Source organism: Schistocerca serialis, chromosome 9 (genome assembly GCF_023864345.2).
Source record: "Schistocerca serialis cubense isolate TAMUIC-IGC-003099 chromosome 9, iqSchSeri2.2, whole genome shotgun sequence".
In the NCBI taxonomy this organism is placed as follows: domain Eukaryota; kingdom Metazoa; phylum Arthropoda; class Insecta; order Orthoptera; family Acrididae; genus Schistocerca; species Schistocerca serialis.
Window position 1 is genome coordinate 38,820,503 of NC_064646.1, and position 17,666 is coordinate 38,838,168.

Genomic DNA, 17,666 nt, shown 5'->3' on the forward strand with positions numbered 1-17,666 from the left:
TTAGGTTTTGTGTCGTGTACCTTTAACACTCATAAGGGTGCACTGCCCAGTCAACTTTTTGACACCTCCTTTAAAAAGCATTCTGAAGGAATTGAGGTACCCAGTCGAAGTACGAGCTCGAAATATCCCTACACCCGTAATTTGCTTAATCGGGCAGACAATATATTAATTAATCAACATAACGATGAAAATATAACAACAACTTACGAAATAAATTAACTCGTCAAAATTCGACTGCAGTTTTATAATCGACAAAGAGAACCCAATAGCTTCCTGTGCAACCTCCTTGTGCTGGCCATTTTTTCAGGCGCTGTGAATTAATTACAGTAGTTCAAACGAAAAACGGCTTTTGCATGCTGCACATTAAGTTTTGGGTGCACAAGATAAATAAAAGAAACTTAATTTGCAGCATGCAAAAGGCTTTCGTGTTTTGAACTACTGTAATTTCATATGGGTATCAACCACACTGTGTTCAATTTCTGTTGAGACATTTCTGTGGTGGTTTTCATATTTGCGTTTTCTTAGCCTTAATGCTCCCATGTCAGCGGGTTCACTTGATGTGTTATAAATAGAATTTGCATGCGGATAGAAGTACAAATCTGTGGTAGCATCCGAATCCTATTTTGATGCACTGAATATAGCTTAAAAATGTCTAAACGAAAATTCTATTGAAAGGACACTGTAATGCGGAAGTAGGGCTTAGCTGCAGCCCCAAAGAGTAATGTAAAAATCAGCGATTATACACTGAAGAGCCAAAGAAACTGGTACACCCACCTAATATCGTGTAGTGCCCCAGCGATCACGCAGAAGAGCCGCAACACGACGTGGAATGCACTCGACGAATGTCTGAAGTAGTGCTGGAGGGAACTGACACCATGAATCCTGCAGGGCTGTACATAAGTCCGTAAGAGTACGAAGGGGTGGAGATCTCTTCCCAGATATGCTCAATAACTTTCATGGCTGGGAAGTTTGGTGGCCAGCGGAAGTGTTTAAACACAGAAGAGTGTTCCTGGAGCCACTTTGTAGCAATTCTGCACGTGTGGGGTGTCGCATTGTCCTACTGGAATTGCCCAAATCCGTCGCAATGCAGAATCGACGTGAATGGATGCAGTTGATCAGACAGGATACTTACTTACGCGTCACCTGTCAGAGTCATATCTAGACGTATCAGGGATCCCATATCACTCCAACTGTACACGTCCCGCACCATTACAGGGCCTCCATCAACTTGAAGAGTCCCTTACTGACATGCAGGGTCCATGGATTCGTGAGGTTGTCTCCATACCCGTCCACGTCCATCCGCTCTATACCATTTGAAACGAGACTCGTCCAACGAGGCAACATGTTTCCAGTCATCAACAGTCCAACGTCTGTGTTGATGGCCCCCAGCGAGGCGTAAGCTTTGTGTCGTGAAGTCATCAAGGGTATACGAGTGGGCCTTCGGCTCCGAAAGCCCATATCGATGATGTTTCGTTGAATCATTCGCGCGCTGACATTTGATGGCCCAATACTGCAATCTGCAGCAGTTTGCGGAAGGGTTGCAGTTCTGTCACATTGAACGATTCTCTTCACTCGTCGTTAGTCCCGTTTTTGGAGGACCTATTTCCGGCCGCAGCCATGTCAGACATTTAATGTTTTGCCGGACTCCTGACATTCACGATACGCTCGTGAAATGGTCGTACCGGAAAATCCCCTATTCATCGCCACCTCGGGGATGCTGTCCCATCGCTCGTGCGCCGTCTATAACATCACGCACATATTCACTTAAATCTTGATAAACTGCCATTGCAGCAGCAGTAAGCGATCTAAGAACTCCGCCAGACACACTCTGTCTTATATAGGCGTTGCCGATCGCAGCGCCGTATTCTGCCTGTTTACATATCTCTGTATTTGAACACGCATGCCTATGTCAGTTTCTTTGGCGCTTTAGTGTAAAACTAGGTGCTAGTGGCGGGTGGCCGTTCTCCAGTGGGTTTTGGCAGTTCCAGCAGAGAGCAACAGGAGCGAGAGGTGATGGCTTGGTCTGACCGCTTCAGTTGACACGAGGTATATTTGTTTTTGACTGATTGGTCTACTACGGTTGCAGCGCCGACGGAGGCCGTATTTAAGTGTATCATATACAAGTTTTTATTTGGTGCTGGAGAATACCAACAATAAGCATTACGTCAAGTTGTTGTTATTCATCCACTGGAATCACCTCAGACGCCATATGAAGCTTTGGGCCTGCAACCCTGGACAAAGCTGCTACAAAAGAGTTTATCATGTCCACGGCAATATTGTATTTGCGAACTACTGAAGAGGAGGCTCAAATTGTGTAGCAGAAACGAAAGGTATGTGGGGCTCTGATCTACATCTACATCTACATCCATACTCTGCAAGCCACCTGACGGGGTGTGGCGGAGGGTACCCTGAGTACCTCTATCGGTTCTCCCTTCTATTCCAGTCTCGTATTGTTCGTGGAAAGAAGGATTGTCTGTATGCTTCTGTGTGGGCTCTAATCTCTCTGATTTTATCCTCATGGTCTCTTCGCGAGATATACGTAGGAGGGAGCAATATATTGCTGGACTCTTCGGTGAAGGTATGTTCTCGAAACTTCAACAAAAGCCCGTACCGAGCTACTGACCGTCTCTCCTGCAGAGTCTTCCACTGGAGTTTATCTATCATCTCCGTAACGCTTTCGCGATTACTAAATGATCCTGTAACGAAGCGCGCTGCTATCCGTTGGATCTTCTCTATCTCTTCTATCAACCCTATCTGGTACGGATCCCACACCGCTGAGCAGTATTCAAGCAGTGGGCGAACAAGCGTACTGTAACCTACTTCCTTTGTTTTCGGATTGCATTTCCTTAGGATTCTTCCAATGAATCTCAGTCTGGCATCTGCTTTACCGACGATCAACTTTTGTATGATCATTCCATTTTAAATCACTCCTAATGCGTACTCCCAGATAATTTATGGAATTAACTGCTTCCAGTTGCTGACCTGCTATTTTGTAGCTAAATGATAAGGGATCTATCTTTCTATGTATTCGCAGCACATCACACTTGTCTACATTGAGATTCAATTGCCATTCCCTGCACCATGCGTCAATTCGCTGCAGATCCTCCTGCATTTCAGTATAGTTTTCCATTGTTATAACCTCTCGATACACCACAGCATCATCTGCAAAAAGCCTCAGTGAACGTCCGATGTCATCCACAAGGTCATTTATGTATATTGTGAACAGCAACGGTCCCATGACACTCCCCTGTGGCACACCTGAAATCACTCTTACTTCGGAAGACTTCTCTCCATTGAGAATTACATGTTGCGTTCTGTTATCTAGGAACTCCGCAATCCAATCACACAATTGGTCTGATAGTCCATATGCTCTTACGTTGTTCATTAAACTACTGTGGGGAACTGTATCTAATGCCTTGCGGAAGTCAAGAAACACGGCATCTACCTGTGAACCGGTGTCTATGGCCCTCTGAGTCTCGTGGACGAATAGCGCGAGCTGGGTTTCACACGACCGTCTTTTTCGAAACCCATGCTGATTCCTACAGAGTAGATTTCTAATACGTGTTCCAAAATTCTACAACCTATCGACGTTAGAGATATAGGTCTATAGTTCTGCACATCTGTTCGACGTCCCTTCTTGAAAACGGGGATGACCTGTGCCCTTTTCCAATCCTTTGGAACGCTACGCTCTTCTAGAGACCTACGGTACACCGCTGCAAGAAGGGGGGCAAGTTCTTTCGCGTACTCTGTGTAAAATAGAACTGGTATCCCATCAGGTCCAGCGGCCTTTCCTCTTTTGAGCGATTTTAATTGTTTCTCTATCGCTCTGTCGCCTATTTCGATATCTAACATTTTGTCATCTGTGCGACAATCTGGAGAAGGAACTACAGTGCAGTCTTCCTCCGTGAAACAGCTTTGGAAAAAGACATTTAGTATTTCGGCCTTTAGTCTGTCATCCTCTGTTTCAGTACCATTTTGGTCACAGAGTGTCTGGACATTTTGTTTTGATCCACCTACCGCTTTGACATAAGACCAGAATTTCTTAGGATTTTCTGCCGAGTCAGTACATAGAACTTTACTTTCAAATTAATTGAACGCCTCTCGCATAGCCCTCCTCACACTACATTTCGCTTCACGTAATTTTTGTTTGTCTGCAAGGCTTTGGCTATGTTTATGTTTGCTGTGAAGTTCCCTTTGCTTCCGCAGCAGTTTTCTAACTCGGTTGTTGTACCACGGTGGCTCTTTTCCATCTCTTACGATCTTGCTTGGCACATACTCATCTAACGCATATTGTACGATGGTTTTGAACTTTGTCCACTGCTCCTCAACACTATCTGTACTTGAGACAAAACTTTTGTGTTGAGCCGTCAGGTACTCTGTAATCTGCTTTTTGTCACTTTTGCTAAACAGAAAAATCTTCCTACCTTTTTTAATATTTCTATTTACAGCTGAAATCATCGATGCCGTAACCGCTTTATGATCGCTGATTCCCTGTTCTGCGTTAACTGTTTCAAATAGCTCGGGTCTGTTTGTCACCAGAAGGTCTAATATGTTATCGCCACGAGTCGGTTCTCTGTTTAACTGATCGCGTAGCTAGCTCGCCTGTTGGCTTGGGAGGTCAGCGACTGAGTCGTGTGTGTGTGTGTGTGTGTGTGTGTGTGTGAGTGTGTGTGAGTGTCATCCCCCCCCTTCCCTCCTTACCCCGCCCCCCCCCCCCCCTCGCTACGACTCTGCTTAACATGAGTGCGTGTGATCCCGTCTCCCAGGTCAGTAACAGGTCCACAGTGAACGGCGCCAGTCGGCTGCAGTGCGAGGCAGGAAGCGGGCGGAACCGAGGTTAGTCTGTTCTCGCGAGAACGTTTCTTTTCTTTCCTGTTTGGCATTTCACTGAAATTTCGATCAAACGTCCTACGATAGCGTGCCGAGTAACATCTTCGCCTCTGAAGCAGCGTTACAGCACGTCTGCTATACCCGGAACCTTGACCTGCAGATAATAACGATTAGGAAACCTGCCGAAACGCCGCTACTCGACCGATAACTCGATAAGACATCGCCGAGTCACCGCGTATTCTAATTTTCGTAATTTTAATCGCAGATCGCAAGGGAACGTTTAAGGGACTATTACAAGAATTCATTTGCTTCGCAAAATTTTTTAGCGTGACAGGGTAATGTCTTTCTTGCTTTATTTATAAGAGGAAACAAAGACCTACATTGTCTCGTTTCATGAGTTTTTGTAATGCGTCATATCTCGACTCCAGCAATTCGTGATTTTGGTAAGCAGTTCTGTATTTTTTAGACCCCGTTTCTTGCAGAAAAACGTGGTAAACAAATTACTAGTCGTATTCTGCTTCAAACCAACTCAAGTTACCGTAAAAGCAGCTCGTACGGTAACAATTGAATCAGCGTGCATTTCCTCCCTTAGTTTTTGTTCACGGTGTCACAAAATGTAAATAACACTAACACTCGCACATATAACGTTGACTTCTACAGTTTTCGATTTATACTGATTATCAGATAGTGAATCACCGATAATACCGTCGTAAAAACTGAAAACAAATAAAAGCAGTTCTGGTCTGCAACAACTAGAGTCGATGTAGTAAGAAGAAAGACTGTAATATTTGTGCGACTGTGTGAGTTTCAATCAGTTACAGTGATATAGATTCAGTATAATGTGAATAAAGATGAACACGACTCATGTAAGTTGTAAGTACATTTACCGATGAAGCGTCTTAATTTCATAAATTGCATGTTCCGCAACGTAGTGAGGTATTGCGAACAATTCATGGAACAGGAGGATAGCGAAATAACTGAACACCTAGTCACCCTTGGATGCACTGCTTTATTCCTTACAAGCTACACGATGTACGAACTGCGCATGATGACGCATGTAGTAAAAAAAATGGTTCAAATGGCTCTGAGCACCATGGGACTCAACATCTGTGGTCATAAGTCCCCTAGAACTTAGAACTACTTAAACCTAACTAACCTAAGGACATCACACACATCCATACCCGAGGCAGGATTCGAACCTGCGACCGTATCAGTCGCGCGGTTCCTGACTGAGCGCCTAGAACCGCTAGACCACCGCGGCCGGCGCATGTAGTAAACTTTTAAGTCATGTTGTAGTTATTGTTGTAATTAATGCCGGTTGCAGTCCGAACACTGTGTTGGTGCACCTCTTTGCTACCCTGCCTACTGTACGTCTACATCTACATACATACTGCGCACGGCAGCGTGCAAGAAGGGGTGCACCTTGTAGTATGTATAGTCATTCCCTTTCCTGTTCCTCTGGTAAACAGGGCGAGCGAAGGTGGACTCCACACGAGCCGTAATTTCTCTACCATTTTCGTCATCCTTAAGTGAAATGTACGTTGGCGACAATAGAATCGTTCTGCAGTCGGCCCCAAATGCTGGTTCTGTAAATTTCATCCGTCGTGCCTAGCGAAAAGAGCGTCGTCTTCCCTCCAGGTATTCCCATTTGAATTCACGAAGCATCTCTGCGATACTTGAGCGATAATCAAACATTCCGCCAACAAATGTAGTAGCACGCCTCTACACTGTAGTCGGGCCCTGGTACAATAGGACCCACCCCCTGCCATGCACTTCACAGTAATTTGCAGAGTATGCATGTGGATGTAAATGTGTGTGCCACAAAGATTTTCTCGTCGACTCGATTCACTACCCCTCCATTAGTTATTCTATCTACCATCTTATCTTTAGCATTCATCTGTGACATCATATTTTAAGTTTCTCTACTCTTCTTGGCTGTACTGTTTACTGTCAGTGTTTCACTTCCATATAATACTACAGAACAAATAGTTTTAGAAACTACTTACTAACAATCAAATTTATATGCAGTATTAAAATACATCTCTCTTTCAGAGAAGTTTTCCTTTCTATTACTATTCAGAATTCAATAGGACTATCCTCTTAAATTTTGCTGTCTCAGTTATTTTTTGATTCTGACTGAAAAAAAAAAAATCGTTTGCTACAGTTTGTGTCGTTTACTAACTGAATTTCCTCAGCTACAACTGATTTAATTCAGTTACATTCCATCTCCCGTGTTTAGTTTTCTTGCTATTTATCGTATAACGCCTTTCCAAAACGCTAAGCATTATACTGAACTGGTCCTTCAGTCGTTTGTTATCCGTGTCAAAATAACAATGAATCGGGAAACCTTACAGATATTATTTCTTCTCTCTGAACTTTAATTCCATTTCCAAATCTCTCCTTAATTTGCTTTACTGTTTCCTCAATGTTCAGGTTGCATTACGGCTGGTTTCTGTACAAGTTACAGATATACATAATACAAATTCAAAAAGTAATTGTGTAATAATAGGCCACAAATAGTTCCTTAGTGAGAAGTTTCCTTTGTTCTCTATGTAAATACCAAATGTGTTATGTGTCATGTTAGCCCTACTTTTTTTGTTACAGAGACTAATCCAGTACTCGGCGTCGTCTGGTTACTTATTTATCACAAACTTACATTAGATTGCAAATGGTTGAACGCTATCGATAGCGTAAAAATGAACATAGTCTATTTATATATTTTAAAAAATATAAATACATTATACAGGTTAGAAAATTAGATACTTTACAAATTGAATGAAATGTCAATTTAAAAAAAAAACTTAATTGCACACAATTTATTAATTCGTCTACAGATGCAAGAAAAACAAGTTGTTGGACGAACTTTATTTTCGGGAAGCAACGTAAGTTGGAAGAAACATGCCAATCTCAGATCCATCCCACAGTACTTAACAAAAGTATCCCTGTGGTTTAGACACCGTGATCGACAATGCAATTTTCACTGCAAAGTGCCATCTCCTGAACTTAAGCGGGTGGTATCCGTGCAAACTGTGTTTCAGCGCCACTGTTCCCTGTCAAAATTGTCTCTACAGTTAAATATGCTATCGTCTTCTTTCCACACACTCGAGTGGCAATGGAAAGTTTCGGCATGTCTATTTGCCGTGTTTATACCACTTTAAGTAAAAGATTATATGATTGCAATGGAGCTGAGTCTAACGAGTTTTTAGGAACTTTTCTGAAAAGTATAAGACTCCACCTAAGTCTACTGGGATATCGACAAACTTACATTCAATGACTACATATGTTACCATGTGATGGCTTACTTCGCTGTCGTCTTCATTTTAACTGGAAGAATGGCTCTCTCTCGAAACCATTTTAATTTTTCTTAGTTTTGGAAAATAACAGAATAGACTACATCTATGGACCCTGTGATGGATGTCACCAGCTTAAAAGTTGCAGTTTTCCATGGTACGAATTTTTTTTCATTTACATGTTTTCCAAGTGTGACTGGAATTTCTAAAGACGCTCCAAGGTCATGTTTACATGTCAGCCCCTCCACCCTCGACTTACAAAGAGGTGCGTTAAGGGTAATTTTCTCCCAGCGTCATTTGTCTTGGTATACGCTACTGTCGTCATCAGATCAAAACCAAAATCTAGGATTTTTGAACTAAAATTTAGTCTTAGTATGCAATTAAAAGTACACTGAAAAACTCAACGTTACGCAGCGGTTCGAAAAAGGGTTTAGTCCTACAGCACATTGACACTAAACCTTGTGCGTCCGTGTCTAATAATGACAGTGGACGGAGCATGTCATGTAATTAAGCAATATTTACTGTTTTATTCGGAAAAAGGAGCGGTACTTAACCGAACTTTGACAAAAAAAAAAAAAAAAATGGCTCTGAGCACTATGGGACTTAACGTCTGAGGTCATCAGGCCCCTAGAACTTAGAGCTACTTAAACCTAACTAACCTAAGGACACCGCACACATCCACGCCCGAGGCAGGATTCGAACCTGCGACCGTGGTAGTCGCTCGGTTCCGGACTGAAGCGCCTAGAACCGCTCGGCCACAGCGGCCGGCCATAATTTGACAAAAAAGTTAAACACCCCATCTCTTCCTTGCCTTCCATCAGCGAGTACCAAAAGCTAACGGAAACAGTTATTAGCGAGCACCACACACATTTCGCGTTACAAACATTTGCACGATCGCGCAGCACAGTACCTTCACAAAGATAACTTGAGTAACAAATCGAACAAGTCACTATATATAGCAGCACTAGAGACAGACTATTCTTACTTCAAAACATTCAGCACACCACTGTGTACAACTTCCTTATGTTTACCGGTAGACTTGTGATCTACTTTATACAGGGTGTTACAAAAACGTACTGCCAAACTTTCAGGAAACATTCCTTACACACAAATAAAGAAAAGATGTTATGTGGACATGTGTCCGGAAACGTTTACTTTCCATGTTAAAGCTCATTTTAGTTTCATCAGTATGTACTGTACTTCCTCGATTCACCGCCAGTTGGCCCAATTGAAGGAAGGTAATGTTGACTTCGGTGCTTGTGTTGACATGCGACTCATTGCTCTACAGTACTAGCATCAAGCACATCAGTACGTAGCATCAACAGGTTAGTGTTCACCACGAACGTGGTTTTGCAGTCAGTGCAATGTTTACAAATGTGGTGTTGGCAGATGCTCATTTGAAGTATGGATTAGCACGGGGCAATAGCCGTGGCGCGGTACGTTTGTATCGAGACAGATTTCCAAAACGAAGGTGTCCCGACAGGAAGACGTTCGAAGCAATTGATCGGCGTCTTAGGGAGCACGGAACATTCCAGCCTATGACTCGCGACTGGGGAAGACCTAGAACGACGAGGACACCTGCAATGGACGGGGCAATTCTTCGTGCAGTTGACGATAACCGTAACGTCAGCGTCAGAGAAGTTGCTGCTGTACAAGGTAACGTTGACCACGTCACTGGACCGAGCGAGGTGGCGCAGTGGTAGCACACTGGACTCGCATTCGGGAGGACGACTGTTCAATCCCGTCTCCGGCCATCCTGATTTAGGTTTTCCGTGATTTCCCTAAATCGTTTCAGGCAAATGCCGGGATGGTTCCTTTGAAAGGGCACGGCCGATTTCTTTCCCAATCCTTCCCTAACCCGAGCTTGCGCTCCGTCTCTAATGACCTCGTTGTCGACGGGACGTTAAACACTAACCACCACCACCACCACCACCACGTCACTGTATGGAGAGTGCTATAGGAGAACCAGTTGTTTCCGTACCATGTACAGAGTGTGCAGGCACTGTCAGCAGCTGATTGGCCTCCATGGGTACACTTCTACGAATGGTTCATCCAACAATGTGTCAATCCTCATTTCAGTGCAAATGTTCTCTTTACGGATGAGGCTTCATTCCAACGTGATCAAATTGTAAATTTTCACAATCAACATGTTTGGGCTGACGAGAATCCGTACGCAACTGTGCAATCACGTCAGCAACACAGATTTTCTGTGAATGTTTGGGCAGGCATTGTTGGTGATGTCTTGATTGGGCCCCATGTTCTTGCACCTACGCTCAATGGAGCACATTATCATGATTTCATACGGGATACTCTACCTGTGCTACTAGAACATGTGCCTTTACAGGTACGACACAACATGTGGTTCATTCACGATGCAGCTCCTGCACATTTCAGTCAAAGTGTTCGCACGCTTCTCAACAACAGATTCGGTGACCGATGGATTGGTAGAGGCGGACCAATTCCATTGCCTTCACGCTCTCCTGACATCAACCCTCTTGACTTTCATTTATGGGGGCATTTGAAAGCTCTTGTCTACGCAACCCCTGTACCAAATGTAGAGACTCTTCGTGCTCGTATTGTGGACGGCTGTGATACAATAAGCCATTCTCCAGGGCTGCATCAGCGCATCAGGGATTCCATGCGACGGAGGGTGGATGCATGTATCCTCGCTAACGGAGGACATTTTGAACATTTCCTGTAACAAAGTGTTTGAAGTCACGCTGGTACGTTCTGTTGCTGTGTGTTTCCATTCCATGATTAATGTGATTTGAAGAGAAGTAATAAAATGAGATCTAACATGGAAAGTAAGCGTTTCCGGACACATGTTCACATAACATATTTTCTTTTTTTGTGTTGTTTCTTGAAAGTTTGGCCGTACCTTTTTGTAACACCCTGTACACCAAATGAACTACGTAAGACGTAATACAGTAGTTGGCACATTGTTGTAACGGTGAAAGATACGAAGAAGCGAATCGTACATTTATGTTACACTTCTGGGTTTCGAAATATGATATGTGCCACGTCCACTCTACATTTTGTTTCTAAACTGACGGGTCAGCTTCAGTTTCAGAAAAGTATCCTAATAGGTAGTCGGGATCGACTTACGAAGACGGCTTCAGGTATATGTACACCTTCATTTTGAAGTGAGCAGTTAATGTGAAGAGCTGCGTCGCCCGCGTGTCTCGTAGCCTTCCACGGGATGTGTTACGTAGCAGGTACCCGTCTCCATCTCTGCTCAAAACATATTATGCTTCGACCTTCAGGCAAACGCGCCCGCGCACTACAGCAAAAACAACGCCCATTCCACGTTTATTTAAAGACTGCCTGCTGCCAGCTTCTTGCAGGATTCACGGAGGTCCCTGTGATAGCTCACCCCCTCCCCCCCTCTCCCCCTCTCACGCTTAACTCGTTCCTTCGGGGAGCTCTTGCACTTCCCAGCCAGTCTAAAAAGTTTCGAGACTCCATTGATAAAAAAAAAAAAAACGGAGTAAAGTTGAAATGGTGGTTTTAATGCTTCAGATGTATTACATAATCTTCCCCCCAGTTACATACAACGCACAGAGTTCGTAAAACCATGTGAAACTGCCAGAAAGATCCTTCTTTGTGATGTCGCTCAACTCGCGCGTCACGTTGGCTCGCATGCCGGTTATATTGTTGACTCTTCAAGTGAATTTGTGAACTGCGTCGTTTTGTGATAGATTCGTATTGACAGCACTGCGTATCGTCACTCGTGATGATTCTTTCCGTAAAAGAATTCTCAGCGATTTGCATTTCACTCAAGTCACGGCAAGCATCCATGCGTCGTTGTTTTTTTTTTTTTCGGGGGTCAGGATGTTTAGGACAAACTTTGCACACACATCCCTCTTCTACAAAACATTCTGGAGAATGTCTTGAACGCTTGATTTCCAATGCCATTTGTGACACAAAACGTTGACAAACTGCGGCCGCAGGGGCCCCTCTGGGAGCGAGGGCGATTCGGCCGGCTTACCGTGAGTTTTTATCATGATTTTTCGCGAGGACACGCTGAACCATTTGATGGTATAGGCACTGCTGTCTTGAAATCATTCACATTGCCGTGCGCTTTTCCTCAGTCGCCACTGTACCAGCTCACCGTAAAGCCAGCACGTGTTCGCCCACGTAACGGCCACGGGAGACCAAACGCAATAATGAAGTTACCTTCCATTAGGAATGTGGAATGCACTCAACGACTGTGATATGACCTTCAAAATGATGGAGCACAGCAATCAGTCATCCTTTCTTTTCAGGCTTTATTAAAGCAAATCTAGATTTCGGCTAGTAACTAACCATTATCAATGCAGTATTTCAGAATGATAATGGCTAGTTACTAGCCGAAATCTAGATTTGCTTTAATAAAACTTGAAAGGAAAAGACTGATCGCTGTGCTCCATTAATTTGGAAGTGCAATAATATCGTGATGGGGTAATGACGTTTTTAAGGGCTCTGGCAAATTCTTCACGCAGTATCGCGTCCCACGTCTCATCTTCATCCATTTCTTCCTCCCTATCCTTAATACTTTTGAAGTTTTTTTTCCCTTTATTTAACCCTTCTGTATGTTCTTCACCTTCCCTTCTTTGTATAATACTAGCTTACTCTCTGACCTCTTGAATCTTACACATGTCGGCCGGAGTGGCCGTTACAGTCTGGAGCCGAGCGACCGATACGGTCGCAGGTTCGAATCCTGCCTCGGGCATGGATGTGTGTGATGTCCTTAGGTTAGTTAGGTTTAATTAGTTCTAAGTTCTAGGCGACTGATGACTTCAGAAGTTAAGTCGCATAGTGCTCAGAGTCATTTGAACCAGCCAATCTTACACATTTTTCCTCACAATGTTTCTTTGGTTTTTCCTATTGGTCTCATAGTCATGCATACTTGTTGCAATTCGCCTCTAACCATTCCTTATTTGCTATTTTGCACCTTATAAATCTCATTTCTTGGCGTCTGTATTCATTCCATATCGCCGACTTCATTTACAGCGTTTTCATATTTTCTCCTTTTAATGAATTAAATTTAACATCTCGTATGTTATCAAAAGAATTGAACTAGATCTAGTCTTTTGGACTAGTAGTCCCTCTGATAGCCTCCCTGTTGCACTTCTCAAGGCAAGCAGTTTATTGTGTGTCGTCGTACTTTTGCGTATTTCAATCAGTCGTTGCCTAATGCTCCCTTCGAAACTTTCAACAACCTCTGGTTGTTTTAACGTATCGAGATCCGAAATACGTAATTCCTACCTTTCTCCAATTTTTTAGCTTTAATCTTCATTTGGCAACTAATAAATTATGATCAAAGTCCGCACCTGTACCTGGAAAAAATTTACAGTTTACGACCTGGATTAAAAATCTCTTTCTTATCAGTACCTAACTTATCTGAAACATTCCGATGTCCCGAGCTCCCTTCCACGTGTACAGTCTTCCTTCATGATCCCTAAAACCAAGTGTTGGCAATCATTAAACAGTGCTCAATGGAAAAACTCTACGAGGCGCCTTCTCCTTTCATTCCTTCACCTCGACGCGTATTCTCTTACCATTTTTCTTTCTCTTCCTTTTCCTGCTGTCGAATTTCAGTCCTCCAGCACAATGAAATTTATGTCTCCCTAAGGGGACCGAATAATTTCTTTTATCTTACCATACAATCTCTTCATCTTCTGTGGTCGTAGTTGGTGTACATACCTGTATACAGTACTGTGGTAGGTTCTGGCTATGTCTCTATAGCGGCTGAGGTAATGAGTTCGTAGTCGTTTAACTGTTTCCCTATATTGTTACTCATTATTAACACAAGTCATTCCTCATTCCTGTTCGGTTTTGCCCTGTTAACCTTGTACCCCTTGGCCAGAAATCCCATTCTTCCTATCTCTGCACTTTATTAACTCCCGCTATGCCTTACGTTCAACCTGACTGTTTCTCTTTCCAAGTTGTCTAACCAACCCCCACGACGAGCTGTACTGTTGGTTGGTGGGTTTAAAAGAGGGTGGGGGGGACCGAACTGCTAGGTCATCGGTCCCTAACCGTACTGTGGTGGCGTGTTAACCCGAGTACACACTACTTTTGGATAACAAAGACAGAGTGAGTCACGGTGCTAACGTCACAATGCCTTGTACTGGACTGTCTGCTGCGCTATGTTCAGAATGCACTTGCCGTCCAGCACACCAGAAGTGATTAAACGTACAGTGCTTACATTGGAGTAAACGTTATTTACTTGTTACGAGTAAACGTTATTTACTTGTTACGCAAAACCAGTCTCACAAAGCCCCAGGTATGTTTGGAGCGTAATTATTATTCAAAGTCGAATGAGTGGAACAAGGTACGATAAAAATCTACTCAACAGGAAATAGTTTCTATTTAACTACAGTGACAGTAAGGCTAAGTGCCGCTTCTGTGCAGTACATAACAAGAAATACACTTCCGGAAACTCAAAATCTTACATCACCAAGCGAGACATATTACAGCTTAATGCCTCATCTAGGAAACTCACATAAAAATCCTCTTCGCAATGAATATGAATCCTGACAAATCGAATTAACTAGAAATCTTAACCTGGCATTAGCTTAGACGAAAATTAACTGTAAAACGAAGCCTTTAAGAATTCTACTGATATATTGTAATTTGTTAAAACTGATAATTTTCCTCGCGTCAGTTAGCAGTATCTTTGAATGCTGCTGCTGAGATATTACTCGTCTGTGGTTAAGTATAACAATAGATATGAATTATCAATAAACGTCTCTGTCTTTCTTTTTTTCTTTCTGAAAAGTAATTAAAAGTTACAGATATGTGTGAATATCTTTTGCTCTCTAATTCCTTTCCAGTTTAAACACTACGCCGTAATCACAACTTTAGGTAGGTAATATGTAGCAAAGATAACACGATCCTTGAATGTCAACGATAATGCGTAATTGCTACTAAACTTCATTGCTATTATTTACGTAAAAGAAATACGCAAACTAAAATGTGGTTTACTTTGTTACCTTTTTCTCTATCTTTTACGTTAATTATCAAACATTCCCAATCACGTACCTAGTTCCAATAAAACCCGAATTTACGACCAACGAGCTTGCTATTTTACGTTCAAAGTGAAGCGCTTAACCTTGCTTTCCTTAGCAAATTCAGTTACTGATTCTTCTTACTGTACCCTATGTAGGTAAATCCTACGAATATTAACTCTTGTTGTAGCTGACTTTATCTGCGTCATCTTTGCACATGATACTACGATACTGAATTCGGAAGTGCCACTATAACTCAGAACACAATCTTTGTTTTATATTTCAATCATGTAGTACCATTTTATTTGCACCTTTTTGTATTTCAGTACAATTTTCTGGGCGTGAGTGGTCAAGTGCCAGTAAGAAACTATTACCCCACAAATCGGTGACAACACAATTAACAAAAATTAAACAGAAGTCCTAAATGCCACACCGCTTTGAGTCTGACAGTGAACACTCAAAGCAAAGCTCCGCGTCTTCCGGCATTAGCATGACGCGAACCGCTACAATTCCCTATTTGAAAACAAGCCACTCGCCACTTTTCACTCTGCACGTCTCATTTCAGCTACGCGCGGTTCGTTAATGATTCCACTTTACTGGGTTGTGCACTAAACATTGGCTAAGAGTACGATTTTTTTAACTGTTTGTGGGCCAGTTCAAACAAACGAGCCAAATGGCGTCCGCCGTATATGTTAGGGATCAAAATTCCACCGAAACGCACTCGAGTCGTTACCTCGTCCAACGCACTTCAAACAACCTGATCCACCACTGACAGACCAGCAAACAACTCAAAATTACCTCTGGCGAACTGTAAGCCACTAAGAGTACGTCACGGATCAAAAATTCAGATATCTCCAGTACTAAATTGGTGATCCCTTGATGCCTCAGAACATATCCTACCAACCGATCCCTTCTTCTAGTCAAGTTGTGCCACAAACTCCTCCCCAATTCTATTCAATACCTCCTCAATAGTTATGTCATCTACCCATCTAATCTTCAGCATTCTTCTGTAGCACCACATTTCGAAAGCTTCTATTTTCTTCTTGTCTAAACTATTTATCGTCCATGTTTCACTTCCATACATGGCTACACTCCATACAAATACTTTCAGAAACGACTTCCTGACACTTAAATCTATACTCGATGTTAACAAATTTCTCTTCTTCAGAAACGCTTTCCTTGCCATTGCCAGTGTACATTTTATATCCTCTCTACTTCGACCATCATCAGTTATTTTGCTCCCCAAATAGCAAAACTCATTTACTACTTTAAGTGTCCCATTTCCTAATCTAATTCTCTCAGCATCACCCGACTTAATTCGACTACATTCCGTTATCCTCGTTTTGCTTCTGTTGATGTTCATCTTATACCCTCCTTTCAAGACACTGTCCATTCCGTTCAACTGCTCTTCCAAGTCCTTTGCTGTCTCTGACAGAATTACAATGTCATCGGCGAACCTAAAGTTTTTATTTCTTCTTCATGGATTTTAATACCTACTCCGAACTTTTCTTTTGTTTCCTTTACTGCTTGCTCAATATACAGATTGAATAACATCGGGGATAGGCTACAACCCTGTCTCACTCCCTTCCCAACCACTGCTTCCCTTTCATGTCCGTCGACTCTTATAACTGCCATCTGCTTTCTGTACAAATTGTAAATAGCCCTTCGCTCCCTGTATTTTACTCGTGCCACCTTCAGAATTTGAAAGAGAGTATTCCAGTCAACATTGTCAAAAGCTTTCTCTAAGTCTAGCAATGCTAGAAACGTAGGTATGCCTTTCCTTAATCTTTCTTCTAAGATAAGTCGTAGGGTCAGCATTGCCTCACGTGTTCCAACATTTCTACGGAATCCAAACTGATCATCCCCGAGGTCGGGTTCTACCAGTTTTTCCATTCGTCTGTAAAGAATTCGCGTTAGTATTTTGCAGCTGTGACTTATTAAACTGACAGTTCGGTAATTTTCACATCTGTCAACACCTGCTTTCTTTGGGATTGGAATTATTATATTCTTCTTGAAGTATGTGGGTATTTCGCCTGTTTCATACATCTTGCTCACCGATGGTAGAGTTTTGTCAGGACTGGCTCTCCCAAGGCCGTTAGTAGTTCCAATGGAATGTTGTCTACTCCGGGGGCCTTGTTTCGACTCAGGTCTTTCAGTGTTCTGTCAGACTCTTCACGCAGTATCGTATCTCCCATTTCATCTTCATCTACATCCTCTTCCATTTCCATAATATTGTCCTCAAGTACATCGCCCTTGTATAGACCTTCTATATACTCCTTCCACCTTCCTGCTTTCCCTTCTTTGCTTAGAACTGGGTTTCCATCTGAAGCCTTGTTGTTCATGCAAGTGGTTCTCTTTTCTCCAAAGGTCTCTCTAATTTTCCTGTAGGCAGTATCTATCTTACCCCTCGTGAGATAAGCCTCTACATCCTTACATTTGTCCTCTAGCCATCCCTGCTTAGCCATTTTGCACTTGCTGCGATATCACCACGAAATCAACACCTTGCTTCAGCTGTGGCTTCCGCAACCTAAATTTAACACAATTCGCTACAATC

The 17,666-nt window shown here is 42.7% G+C and overlaps 1 protein-coding gene across 1 annotated transcript in view; it reads left to right on the top strand.

Moving 5' to 3' along the window:
* Positions 1 to 4,754: 4,754 nt before the first annotated feature.
* LOC126418872 (UDP-glycosyltransferase UGT5-like) overlaps positions 4,755 to 17,666 on the top strand; it is a 109,125-nt gene continuing 96,213 nt past the window's right edge. Inside the window, exon 1 of the mRNA XM_050085871.1 lies at positions 4,755 to 4,836. The gene's annotated coding sequence lies outside the window, so the exon portion shown is untranslated. The remainder of the gene's footprint in view (positions 4,837 to 17,666) is intronic.